Raw genomic sequence first — 14,267 nt, forward strand, 5'->3', positions numbered from 1 at the left:
GTGGGGCATAATCAGAAAGAGTAGGAGACTAACTGGCATGTCCTGAATCTTTATCTAAACATGCATATCAGGGGGCGCCTGGGTGGCGCAGTCGGTTAAGCGTCCGACTTCAGCCAGGTCACGATCTCGCGGTCCGTGAGTTCGAGCCCCGCGTCAGGCTCTGGGCTGATGGCTCGGAGCCTGGAGCCTGTTTCCGGTTCTGTGTCTCCCTCTCTCTCTGCCCCTCCCCCGTTCATGCTCTGTCTCTCTCTGTCCCAAAAATAAATGAAAAACGTTGAAAAAAAAAAATTAAAAAAAAAAAAATAAATAAACATGCATATCAGATCCAAACATTCTGTATGTCTTGATTAGGGAAAACGAAATAAATCAGGTCAGCTAGGCAGTTCTGTCAAGTCACGAATTAGTCAAATAGTTCTCACTCGACTGAATGGTTTAGTTGATATGTTTACTCAAACAGCCAGCAAAAAAAAAAAAAATTTGAGCATCAATTCTGGGTCAAGTATGTGCTATAAACACAAAGATGGAGCAGACATAAACTTGGCCTTTAAGGATTTTATAGATTATAGGTGATGCAACTACAATCCAAGGTATTTAGTTAAATGCCATCTAAATTGAGCCTGCTATAGGCAGAGGTTTGGTTGATTCAGGGTGAGAGGAGGAACAGTGAGAAGGTGTCTACAAGATGAGACACTTGGGGTCAAAATAAAGGTAATTCAGGAAAGAAATTTGTAGAGGTTTCGGGATTGAGATAATTTTTTTGGCTGATTCATCATTTCCATTCTGCAGTCTGATGAACCTGAACCCAGATGACATTGGGTCAGGACTGAGAATAGACTTTGTTGCTAATCTTTTTACATTGATTGTAGTCCAAATTAACTGACTTCCTTTCTGCCTATTATCATCCAGAGATTCTTTCTCTCCTTTCTCTTTGATCAGATGAAGGACAGAAAGTCAGGTGAGTACACAAATTGTTCATAGATAAGTAATATGAATAGGTAAAGGGAATAAGGGGAACCAAGACTCCATATGTTAACATGAGGTGCTTGATGAAAATTCTCACATAATATCTTAGAATGTTCATAGTAACACTAAGGCTGATCATTGCTATTTATATTCAAAGTTAAGTAAATGAGCTCTCAACTGGATATAGAACAGTGATTTGGGTTTAGCACTCTGTCTTGAAACCATAGCTTGGAAAGCTATGGAAAGGAGATCTTTATGTGCTTTTTTTTTTAATGTGTAGATTTATTTATTTATTGATAGAGAGGGAGAAAGCAAGTCGGGGAGGGGCAGAGAGAGGGAGAGAGAGAATCCCAAGCAGGATCCATGCAGTCAGCACAGAGCCCGATGCTGGGCTTGATCTCATGAGCAGTGAAATCATGACCTGAACTGAAATCAAGAGCTGGATGCTAACCGACTGAGCCACCCAGGTGCCCCCAATTAAGTGCCTTTTTTTTAGTGTTCTTGGTAGTCTCCAGTTCATGTTGGACACAAATGTGAGATGTTTGTATATTTGTGATAATTCTGCACTGAGGCACTAGTATTCACTATGGTTATCATTTAAAAGCCATATTCATTTAAGGCTATGTCTTATGAGAGAGCAGAGACCATGTTGAAATACCCTGTGCTAACAAAATCCAGCTATTTCAGAGGTGTAAAATCACCCTGACTTTTGGTCTTTGGATGATGGCACTGGGGATTTGCAGGGACAGCCCTTTAATAAAAACAACAACAACAAAAAAACAAACGAAAAAAAAAACCCAACTAATGGATTGTAATGGCACTGAGGGATTTCTTAGGATGGTGCATGGGAGAGTGAAGGTTTTGTCGTGCCTCTAAATAAAGAGGAAATACTTAGGTTCAATTTGAAAATTCTTTCTAGGTCTAAAGTTTATTTTAAAATGCATGCCTGGGTGGTTTAATACATTAAGCATATGACTCTTGATTCTGGCTCAGGTCCTAATTACACAGTTCGTGGGTTTGAGCCCCACATCGGGCTCTGTGCTGACAGTACAGAGCCTGCTTGGGATTCTCTCTCTCTCTCTCTCTCTCTCTCTCTCTCTCTTCCTCCCTTGCTTCCTCAAAATAAATAAATAAACTTAAAAAACTGCATGCCATATCTGATTAGTTAAAATTTCACTGAATTATTTTCTTCTGCTATAAAATTAATTATCTTTTATAAGCTTTTACATTCAAGACTCTCAGTCACACCTGCATTCAGTATTAGTAATTACTTAGATATTAGAATTATCTAAATATTTATCTAAATGGATTAATGATAGCCAAATGCTGCTCTAGCAATCATCTGTTGTGTTAATAATTTTATCACCATTTCTGTCCAGATCCTAGTGTGAGTTACATAGTAGAATTGAATTAATTCATGGACTTTTTATTCAGTTATGCTTGTTTCACTGGAAATGGTTGCCAGCAGATTCTGCTTGGATCGCCTTGCCTGCAATTTAATAGAAGGATCTCTGAAAGGCAAGGGGCTTGTCCTGTAATCAGCAAGCCCAAGGCGCACATATCTTGAGTCTGAGTGGGCTAGGCAGACTCAGTCTCTAATAGCACTTTTTTTAAAGTACATTTTGGATTAGTTGAAGGGAAGAACAAGTAAGTGATGAGTTACACAAGTCACCATTGTTATAAGTGATAATCTTGATTTAGGATCTCAATTTGAATATACCAGGGAAAGAGGCTAGTAGAGGTAGGAAGAGAAGAGGATGATTTTGAGAAGAGATTGAGTAACAAATTAAAGGTTCAGATAGAATGTGTGTGGCTTCAAAGGATACAAAACCAAGGAGGTGACGAGGGATTCCATTTTCCTTAATTTCTTTTTATACAAGTGTTAAGAGATTGAAGCAGAAACCTTGGGGAAATGATGTTGCATTAACTGATAGTTGCTAACTAGCTTTTGCATTCAAAGTTCACTTAGGCAGCTGTGTTATATCAGAAGCTTGGAAACCTAATAGTTAAAAGTGAGGTTCCACAAACTACAGTATCTTGGCCAAATCTAGCCATTGTGTGTGTGTGTGTGTTTGTTTGTTTGTTTTCTTTTACTACCTGGGGGCTGAGAAGGTGTTTTGTTTTGTTTTGTTTTTTGTATTTTTTAGTGGCTGAAAAAATTCAGAGGAATATTTATTGACATACAAAAGTTATATAAAATTCAACTTTCCATGTCCATAAATTTTTATCAGAACACACATCCACAGCCTTTCTTCCTTCCTTCCTCCCTTCCTCCCTTCCTCCCTTCCTCCCTTCCTCCCTTTCTTTTCTTTTCTTTTCTTTTCTTTTCTTTTCTTTTCTTTTCTTTTCTTTTCTTTTCTTTTCTTTTCTTTTCTTTTCTTTTCTTTCTTTCTTTCTTTCTTTCTTTCTTTCTTTCTTTCTTTCTTTCTTTCTTTTTCTTTCTTTCTCTTTTTCTTTCTTTTTAAAAAACATTTTGTTAATGACTGCTTCTCTACTACCAGGGAGGAGTTGAATAGTTGAAACAGACTGCCTGACCTGTACTGCCTAACCTATTTACTTACTCTCTGGCCCTTGATAGAAAAAGTTTCTGAGCCCTGGTCTAAGATAATCCCAGTTGCTCTATTGCTTAGTGCGGGATTCAGTGATCTCCCAAGCAAAGATTTATTGCGGACGATTGTGTGTCACAGCATTTTTCAGAGAACTTGTCTTTTCTCATTTAGCCCTTGCAACACTTTCATGAGATAGCTGTCATTTTTTAATGCATACTTTAAAAGAAGAAACGTACGCACCAAAATATTAAAAGCTTGCCTCTAAATCACAGGGCTATTAAGTAATCAAATTGAAATTTGAACCCTGGCAATTTGACTTCAAAAAAGCATGCTACACACTTTCTAATTCTCAATTTCTCATCTATAAAATAAGGATACTAATACCTTTTTAAATACTTATTCTTAGGATTGAGTTTGTTAAAGTATATAAATCCCTTGCCATGAAAATACCTAATGCATTAGTCTGAGCCTTAATTCTATCTATCTTGGACTCAGAAATTCTGGAAGGCAGGCTAAAAATAAGCTTTATGAAAAGTGTCCCCAAGTTATTTCAGTGCATGTGGTCAGGGTGGCATTTTGAGAAATCTTGGGTCATTGAGGATGTAGAGAGAGAAAGCAATGATTCTGTCCTCTAGAAGGATCTAACTTGTATGCATAAAGACATAATCATAACAAACATTAAATCCAAGGTTATGAACAAGTCTCATAGATATTCACGGGATGGAAAGATTATTGTAGGGATCAGTTAAAATTATGGAATAAGAAATGGGAAAGGTCAGAAAAGCACGCAAAGAACAGAGAACTGATTAAAGTATAAACTGCCCTAAATGAATGAATAAACCAGTGTGGCAACTTAACTTGAGGAGGAGGCATTCACAAGACACTTCTGAAAAAGGGGGTGCCCCTACTGAGTTCTGAATGCTTAAATTAGACAAAGTCTATTTTAAAACAAAGATTGTATGGGACGCCTAGATGGCTCAGTCGGTTAAGCGTCCGACCTCAGCTAGGGTCATGATCTCATGGTTTGTGGGTTCAAGCCCTGCGTTGGTCTCTGGGCTGGTAGCTTAGAGCCTGGAGCCTGCTTCAGATTCTGTGTCTCCCTCTCTTTCTGCCACTCTCTGCTCATGCTCAGTGTCTATCTCTCAAAGATAAATAAACATTCATAAAATTCATAACGTAATTAAAAAAAGAAAGACACTTCTGAAAATGCAGGCTGTCTGGGTGTCTGTCAGAAGTAGACACAGAGACCCCACCTAAGGAGTCATGGTTCTTGATCTTAAGGAGTTAACAGTTCTAGTGGAGAAGCAGTGACGCCAGCAGTCGTCACACTACACTATTGAAAATTCAGTAGCAAAAATATGATCAATCTTGCTAATCACTAAGCTGAAGAGGTACCAACCAACTCTGCCTGAAGGAGAAAGCTAGGTTTCAATGAGGAGTCAAAATTTCTGGTGGGAAGACAAATGAAACATAAAGACCATGAGAAGCAAAATAACAACAATAATCAAGGAACATTAATGGAGAAGTTCACAATGATGTCAAAGAACAATATAACTTTTATACCAAAATGTGATCTACAGGTAGAAGGCTTAGGCCAAAGAATCTATGAAGAAAACATTTTGATTTTAATATGTATTTTAGTTGCAAAGTATCATTTTAAACTCAGTCTCTCTGTCTCTCTGTCTCTCTGTCTCTCTGGTCAATAAGACTAGGTAGTTCATACTTGACATAGTCACCGTTTTTAGGGCTTTTAGTGATATAGGGTGGAAAGATCAATAAAAGGTCCATTGTCCAGACAAATGTTCAAAACCTTATGGTGGTTATCCACTGATGATGAGTTCAAGGTTAAATGTGAATTTTTAAAAGTTTAACTGACTTTCCATGCAACTTTTGTAGTAGAAATACCCTTTATCTTTGGCCTAATTTCCAAAGATGAGCCTTCTCTAAGTGTCTCCTTCCAACTTCCCTCCCTTCCTCTTGTGTTTTTTGAAATATTTCAAATATACACCTACAGCATCACTCCCCAGTTTAATCAACTCTGAACATTTGCCACATTTGCATCCGTATAGCTGGGCTTACATAACATTTTAAAGATACAGTAGAACTAAAAGTTTCTTTTATATGCCTCTCCAAGGCTGTCCCCTTGGCTCTTCTTCAGATTTGATCACTATTCTGGTGTACAACTTTAATGGCTTCCATTCCCCCAAAGTTTCTATATGTTAGGTAGTTATAAAAAAAAAAAAAAGTACTAACTATAATATGTTTAAATTTTTGGTATTTAGATCTATTAATTTTAATTTAAATATTAAATTTCTAGTATTTATAACTATATATATTTAAATTTGTAGTATACATATAACTCTGAATACATTTTTACTTAAAGCCATGGTTTAGGGGTTATTCATATTGAATTATACAACACTAGCTTGTTAATTTTAACTGTTCTGTATTATTCCACTGGGTGACTATGCCACAAATTATTAATCCATTTTCCTGAGGAAGAACATTGGTTTTGTTTCTAATTGTGAGTTATGACAGATAATATTGCAGTGAGTATTCCTAGAGGTGTCTCCCATGCACCTGTGTGACATTTTTGGGAGGACAGTAGTTTTAGCAATGGTTGGAGATTGCAATTCCCCTCATCCTCATCTGAGCCTCACCCTTAGAGATTCTTACTCATTTGTGCTGGGCCACTGATCAGGTACTAGTATTAAAGATAAAACAAACAAAAAGCTCCCAAGGCCATTAGAGTGTAGAGTTAATAAGTGAAAATCCATTCTAAACTAAGAGTGTGGTTCCTGGGTCCTGGAACCACATGCATCTTTTCAGATTTGTTGTATTATTGACAGTTGGTTCTCCCTTTAACAATATGTGTGTGTTCCAGTTGAGCTACACCCTCACCAGTGCTTGTATTTGTCTCTATTTTTGTTTAGGTGTGAATTGAATTAGTTGAAAGGGAATACCACATGATTTTTAATTTTGTAGTTCTTAGGTTACTAGTGAGATGAGTTTTATTTTATTATACATTTAAATTTCCACTATTGCGAACTTAACGTTTGTTTGTTGTGCTCGTTTTTCAATTGGATTTTTAATTTTCTTGGTGCTTACTCAAATTGAGTTTTTAATATCATCCAAATATTGTTTTTATTAATTACACGTGTTACTGATATTTTCCTCATGTATGTGACTTTTTTCACTTTGTTTATGGTCAATTTTCTTAAACGAAAATATTTTATTTTGATGTAGTTAATTTCACTTATGATTTTCATTATGGCTGATGTTATTTGTGACTTATTTTAGAAATTCTTCCCTATTCTGAGGTGATAAAAAACATTGTCTTACAATTCTTCTAAAAGCGTGAAATTTTAACTTTTTCCATTTGGATTCCTAATCCACGTGAATTTATATTTGTGTATGTTAGAAGAATATTATAGTGGCTAAAGTTAAAATGGAGAACAAACACTAGCTAAGTAGGCTGGCTTCCAATGAATTACTACTGGTATAGGGACTACTGGAGGAGAAGCAGATTGCAAGGTAAGTTGTGCTGTATAGCGTTGGTTAGCAAGGTTTGGGATACATCTGTCTTGGCTAGGGCTGCCAAAACAAAATACAATAGATTGGGTGGCTCAAACAACAAAAACTTAGTGTCTCACAGTTATGCAGGCTAGAAGTCCAAGGTACAGGTGTCAGCAGGTTTGGATTCTTCTGAGGTCTTTCTCCATGGCTTGTAGATGGCTTCTTTCTCACTGTGTCATCAACCTCTGTGTGCGCACCTTTGATGTCTCTTTGTACTTCGAATTTTCTTCTTACAAAAATACCTGTCAAATGGGATTGGGGCCCACCCTAACAGCCTCATTTTAACTTAATCCCCTCTTTAAAGGCCCTATCCCCCAATGCAGTCACATTCTGAGGTACTGGGGATTGGGCTTCAACATATAAACTTGTGGATGAGGGAGTCATGTTTCAGTCCCAGACAGGATATATTGAGTTTGCTTTACCCATGGAATTAGGCAACCATCATGGTAACGATAGGCTCTCAGAGAGTAGAAGCAGAAATTGCCAGGTTTCTGGAGAATTTGATCTGGAATTGAAACAGTTCCACTTCTGCTTCATTCCATTGGTCAGTGTAAATCACAGGGCCAGCATAAATTCTAGCAGAAAGGAAAGAGATGCCACCTAGAAGAACAGAGAGAATTCTCTGGCCATGAATGCAGACACTTTACTGTAGAGACTGAGAAAATGGTCACAGATGTAAGATGAGAACAGAGAGCTCATTCTCAGATTCCAAGGAAGGACAGTGATTTGAGAGGCAAGCAATTCAAAGCTGTAAACATGGCAGAATGATGAAACAGGGAATGAAACAGAGGGAAGCCTCTGGATTTGGCCGAACTATGAGATTTTTGGGCCACAGAAGGTCAGGAATTGGCATTTAAGGATTTAAATGCAGTAGAAACAGAAGGACTAAAACAGTGGGCAAAGAGCTCAGCTTCACACTATTAAGTGAATTGAAGGGAAGAAGAGAGGAAGTAGAAGATGCAAGGAAACAGGCTTCTCTGAGTAGTATGGAAATGAAAACAGGGGGTAATTATAGATAACTCCATCTCAGGGACACATACAAAAGTTGCTGCAAGACCCGGGACCTGCCTTTCATTCAGATGGTATTTGATGAGACCTCTTTCCTAAGATGATGTGACTATCATATGAGATAAGGGCTGGCCGCATTTTGGAAGATACTGAGAGGCAATTTCTCCACTGAAGATTTCTTGCGCTAAATAGAAGATAACTTGCAGACAGAGCTTATGTTCTTGTGGTGTCTTTTGGTTGGGTTGATTGCTTTCAGATGGGGAACTCAGCTCACCAAATCTTACAGGAGTGTCTGTCTCTGGCAGGGAACAGTAAACTAGTGTTCATGAGGCAAATAGGACCTGCTGCCTATCATTGTAAATAAATTTTATTTGAACATAGCCACACTTGTTGGTTTATGTATTGTCTGTGGCTTTCCTGCTATATTGGCAGAGTTGACTAGTTGAGACAGAGACTGTACAACTCAGAACACCTAAACATTTATTATCTTGCCCTTTTCAGAAAAAGGTTTTCAAGCCCTGATCTATATAATATTGAGAACTCGCTCTAAAGCTTTGTCATTTAGCAAGCAGCTAAGGAACCCTATGGTGATGAATTAGGAAAAAGCCTTGGCAATTGCCAAGCCACTGCTGAAGGTCTTAGAGACTATGTAGGAGAAGAAAAGTCAGTCTAAATGGCAGTCCCCCGCTGGGCTGCCAGATTCATCAAATAAAAATACAGAATACCCCAGTTACAATTGAATATTAGGTTAAAAATAATTTAAAAAGTTTTTTTTTAATGTTTACTTATTTTTGAGACAGAGAGAGACAGAGCATGAATGGGGGAGGGTCAGAGAGAGGGAGACACAGAATCTGAAGCAGGCTCCAGGCTCCAAGCTGTCAACACAGAGCCCGATGCGGCGGGGCTCTAACTCAAGGTGTGTGAGATCATGACCTGAGCCGAAGTCGGATGCTTAACCGACTGAGCCACCCAGGCGCCCTCCCCAAAAAACAATTTTTAAGTATAAAGATGCCTCAGGCAATATATTGGATATATTTATGCTAAAAAGCCTGATTGTTTATCTGATACTAAATGTTAACTGGATGTCTCATATATTCTCTGGCCACCCTAATATCAAGGCAAAAGAGTAATGCTTAAGAGTGGATTCTGAATACAGACTGCCTGAGTTCAAATTTGCCTACATTGCTCCCTAGCTTAGTGGCTTTTATTTATTTATTTTGGGGGGGGGAGGGAGAGGGAGGGAGAAAGACAGAGAGGAAGAGAGAGGGAGAGAGAGACCATAAGGGAGGTGCAGAGAGAAAGAAAGAGAGAATCCTAAACAGGTTCCAGGCTCAGCACGGAGCCTGACGCAGGGCTGGATCTCACAACCATGAGACTGTGACCTGAGCTGAAATCAGGGGTCAGGTGTTTAACCCACTGAGCCACCCAGGCATCCCCTGAGTGACTTTTACTAAGATATTTAGCTCTTTATGCCTCAGACTCCTCACTTGTAATATGAAAATAATAATAGTTTTGACCTCAAAGGATTAAGTGAACTCACATATTCAAAGCATTTAGAATAGTGCCTGTCACAACATACGTCTCCTTACATGTTGACTCTTCTTAATCATGCAGCAAAACAAATCAGAATGAGAAAAGAACTTTGAATCTTGCTGGATACAAATGCTGTGAAGAAATGCCTAAACAGAGGTGGTGCTCAGAGAGACAGGTATCAAAGCAGAAATAGATGGATTTGGTGGCATCTGTTGAGAAGAAATTGGCATGGACTACAGTGTCTCCTTGAAAAGTGCACTTTTAAAAACCACACAGCTGATCTCAGATGCAGAGTCCCTTATTCTTATTATCATTTCAAATCAAAGAAGAAGTCATACAGTTGTTGCATAACAAGAAATGAGGTAGAACACTTTTTCTTAGTCAACAAAAATCTTAGGCAGCATTACTTTCTCTTGTTGGAATGGTCCCAACTATTTACCATCATGGATCTTATTTCAAAGGAGACTCATTTTTGTTTTTAAAGTTTTATTTATTTTGAGAAACAGTGAGAGAGAGCATGTGAGCAGAGGAGGGGCAGAGATGGAGAGAGAGAATCCCAAGCAAGCTCCATGCTCAGTGCAGAGCCTGATGCAAGGCTCAGACCCACAAAGCCATGAGATCATGATCTAATCTGGAATTCAGAGTTGGATGCTTCACTGACTGAGCCACACAGGAGCACCCAAACGGACTATTTCTTAAACTCCTTGAAATGGAATGTGCTCTAGAAAAGCAAAACGATTTGTGGTTATATTCCTGAGTCAAATATCTACTAACAAAGGAGTTTTTTGTTTTATTTTTAATTTAAAAAAAAAGCTTTTTTTAATGTTTATTTTTGAGAGAGAGAGAGAGAGAGAGAGACAGCACATGAGCTGGGAAGGGGAAGAGAGAGAGGGAGACACAGAATCCGGAGCAGCTCCAGGCTTTGAGCTGTCAGTACAGAGTCTGATGTGTGGGGCTCAAACCCACAGACCACAAGATCATGACCTGAGACAAAGTCAGACACTCAACCGACTGAGCCACTCAGGCTCCCCCAAAGGAGTTTTTGTAATTGCAAAAATTAGCTTCTGTTTTATACTTACCACTGATTTGCCATAATGCCTTTAAATCTAGGGCCTGATGGGATAATTCAGAAAGTGACAGAGACGTGGAAACTGAGACTAAAAGTAACCTTGCCCCAAATAGTGAAGCTCATTTTGGAACATGGTGAGACTTTTCTTTTGGTTAGCTGTGACAGAGAAGATCAGGTTTTAAAAAGGTCTTGCTTTGTTAGGGTGCAAAACAGACCTAGTTCAAAAGGTGTTTTTAAGTATAGCTCTTTTTTTCTAGGATTACAACTTAGGTTCTCCTGTAAGCCAAGGATTTTATTTAAAATCGTTATCAAAAATTAGTTGTTTCCTTATCAGTTATCTACCTTTAACCCCCATTCATCTTTCTAATACTATGTTATTCACATGAATAGAGCTCATTGTACAATGTTGTCTGTACCTTTGCTATTTCAACAGGAGTCTTAAATAATACTATCTAGTGACCATTTGTTGGGAATAGAGGGTGCCGACTTAGACTTGGTATGGATTCCTTGTGCTTAAGCCAATATAAGACGTTGATTTGTGCTCTGACAATAACAAATGAACTTATGGAAATACTGGGGGTGTGTGCAATAGATACACCGAATGAATGGTCCAGGAATAATGCAGCACACTTTAAATTACAGACCATTTCAGAAATGATGATGAGGGAAAATATTTTACAGATATTTTTCCGGGGGATTCATTAGGGGTTTTAAGTGATCAGGAGTTTAGATTTATGTGCTACTGAGTCAGTACCAATAAATTATCCATCCATCCATCCATCCATAAGGGAGGAATAAAGTAAATGAATAATATGAAAAATATTGTAGGGAATGCAAAATCGTGCAAAGATATGTCTCCAAGCCAACACAATTTGGTTTGATACATGATCCTTTTATTTTACAGTTTTAAAATGCATCTCACAGGCAAAACCATTCTTTACTTCTCTCCTTGGGGAAATATGCAAAGACATGCAGTTCCACACAGGTCTGCCCCACTGGAAGGTTTTTATTTCAATGCTATCAACTTCTATTCTCTCCAATCATTTTTCTTTTATTCTCAGTATCCATTGTTTCCAGTAATTCACTTGAGCAATCTGAGCACCGCTGAGAGCAGCTGTGAGAAACCTCTCTGCCTGCCTACTTTGTTGAGAAAGGCTTTTTGTGAGGGAGGTTCTTTCTGAGTCTATAGACAATTAATAAATAAAGAGACTGAAATTAAATTATCATTATCTCAAAATCACACTGATAAGAAAATACAGTTCTATTTTTTGCTGTACAGAGACGATTTTAAATTGTGTCTGCCAACATTGATCCCCACGACTTTGTGTGGTAACGGTGTTTACTCTTGTCCAAACTGGAGGAGCACAGACGGGTCATCAGGGCAAGATTCCTTCCATACTAACCACCTACCTTCTCCTCAGCCAGTATCCTGTGGTGACCTTACTTTAAATTTGTTCGTCAAGGGTTGCTCTATCGTGTAGTAATATGGTAAATACAAGAAATGTGTGTAAGTTCATAGGGGAAAAAAAAACCCACCAAGTTGTATGGTTCATTTGGTTGTCTAAGCAGTTACATCTGAAATGTATTAATGACATCTCTTCGATTGCTATTATCTTGATCATGATGGTTAGTATTATAATCCTCGTCACTATCATTGATGATAATATTTTATTACTTTTAAAGCTCTAAGTATATGAAATCACGGCTATAGATTTACTTAATCCAGTTATCTTAAATAAGTCAAATCTCTTTTTTTTTTTTAAATTTAATCAGGGTGAGCAGATCAGTCTGATCATTCATAAATAGGCAAACTAACCTATGCCTTATCATTCTCTTGCTCTTGGAATACCATTCAGTTGGTTTCAGCTGACCAATGTCAAAATCATTGCAAAACATAGTGACCTAAGATCTTTTTTACTTATCAGTTATGTGTGTAAATTATTTTAGACTAAACAGTAGGCCTCTGGTTTCGTGAGGTTGGAAGGGATTCTGTGTATTACACAGTCTATCACTTAACAGTTTGTGAGGATGGCTTTGTTTCATGGAAGTTGTCAAAGTACCGACTAGTCTAGGATTATTTTATATCCAGTAACTGCTTTAGCCAGTTGCATCAATAATTACTGATATCAAAATTGAAAACACTGATGTCATTACTGGTGTAATAATAATAATAACAGCTCTCTTTTTCTTTTTTAAAATGTTTGTTTTGTAACTAGAATGTGCCAGGCTGCAGGATAACTTATTTTTTCAACACTATACTAATTCATTTGGGGAACTGGCTCTCTTAGACACCTTGCCTACAGATGGCTCTTTTAGAGAGTATATAACATCAGTTCAGAGTGGTGAACAGAAATAATATTATAATGATTCATTCACATAACCAGAACTCTTAGAAACATTTTTACACAGTTGTCCTTAGAGAGTATATGATATGCCAGGCTAACTTAAAAAAAAAAAAAAAAGATCTTAATTATTTTAACAACTCTGCAAGTTGATAGAATTATTATCATTGTGTTGATGAGCAAATTGAGACACAGGAAGGTTAAATATCTCAGAGAAAACCAATCTTACTTCCACTCCTGGAAATATTGGCTTTTTCACCTTCCCACTAAAAATAACTAGAAACCCTGGGTGTTATATATCAAACAATATAAGAAGTCTTTGTATGGTGGAGAGAAGAAGAAGAGCACTGTCAACTTTGAAATCCAAGAACCACCATGGTGGTGAGTGTCCTGAATTTTTTGTTGGCTGATACATCCAGATAGGAATGAAGATGTAGGCAACTGGTAAATGCCAACAGGCACAGACAAAAATTGCCCAAATAAAAACCTGTGTTTGCAAGTCAGAGGACCAAGAAAGGGGCAGCCTACAAGTTAGAAAAATTTTACACAATAGCTGCTCTACTACATTTGAACACCACAGGAAAAACAAAATGAAACAAACAAAAAGCATGGCCCTCCTCCACTCATGCTAGTAAAGGCCAATTTGAGAAGCCTAGATCTCAACCTTTGTCCGGCTGTAATGGAGTGCTTCCACTTTCACACTAAGGTTAGTGTCAGAGAATGCTGACTGGTGAGACAGACTTTCATCTCCATGTGGTAACAAAGAGACAGCCTTTCTCTTACCATGGGGGTGGTGTGAGAGAAGGCCCAGTGGAGAGTCAGGACTTATACCACCACACTGCAATAATAAGGCCCTGTGGTGACAGTGAAGGCCGTATGGGGAACAGTTGATGAGGCCTTTCTATCTGTGCCAGCCAGGGAGGTTGGTGGACACCCTGTGGGAGCTAGAATTCTTATTCCCACCCAATAGTAATGAGGAATCCTCCCCCTGACTGTCAACAGAGGCCAAATGGGGAATCCAGACTTCTACTCCCCTGGGCAGTAATGAAGTGGTAACCCATATATCCTACCATGATTTCTACAAAGTTGTATCTTCCACGTTTTTTGGCTTTTAAATTTAGGAGTTACAGGATGGTGTGTACCATATACTTGAAACAATGCTGTCTAAATCAGAGTATGGTCACCCTGGGGTATGTATGAAATGATTTATTGGGATGTCAAATTAAA

Source organism: Neofelis nebulosa, chromosome 4 (genome assembly GCF_028018385.1).
Source record: "Neofelis nebulosa isolate mNeoNeb1 chromosome 4, mNeoNeb1.pri, whole genome shotgun sequence".
Classification (NCBI taxonomy): domain Eukaryota; kingdom Metazoa; phylum Chordata; class Mammalia; order Carnivora; family Felidae; genus Neofelis; species Neofelis nebulosa.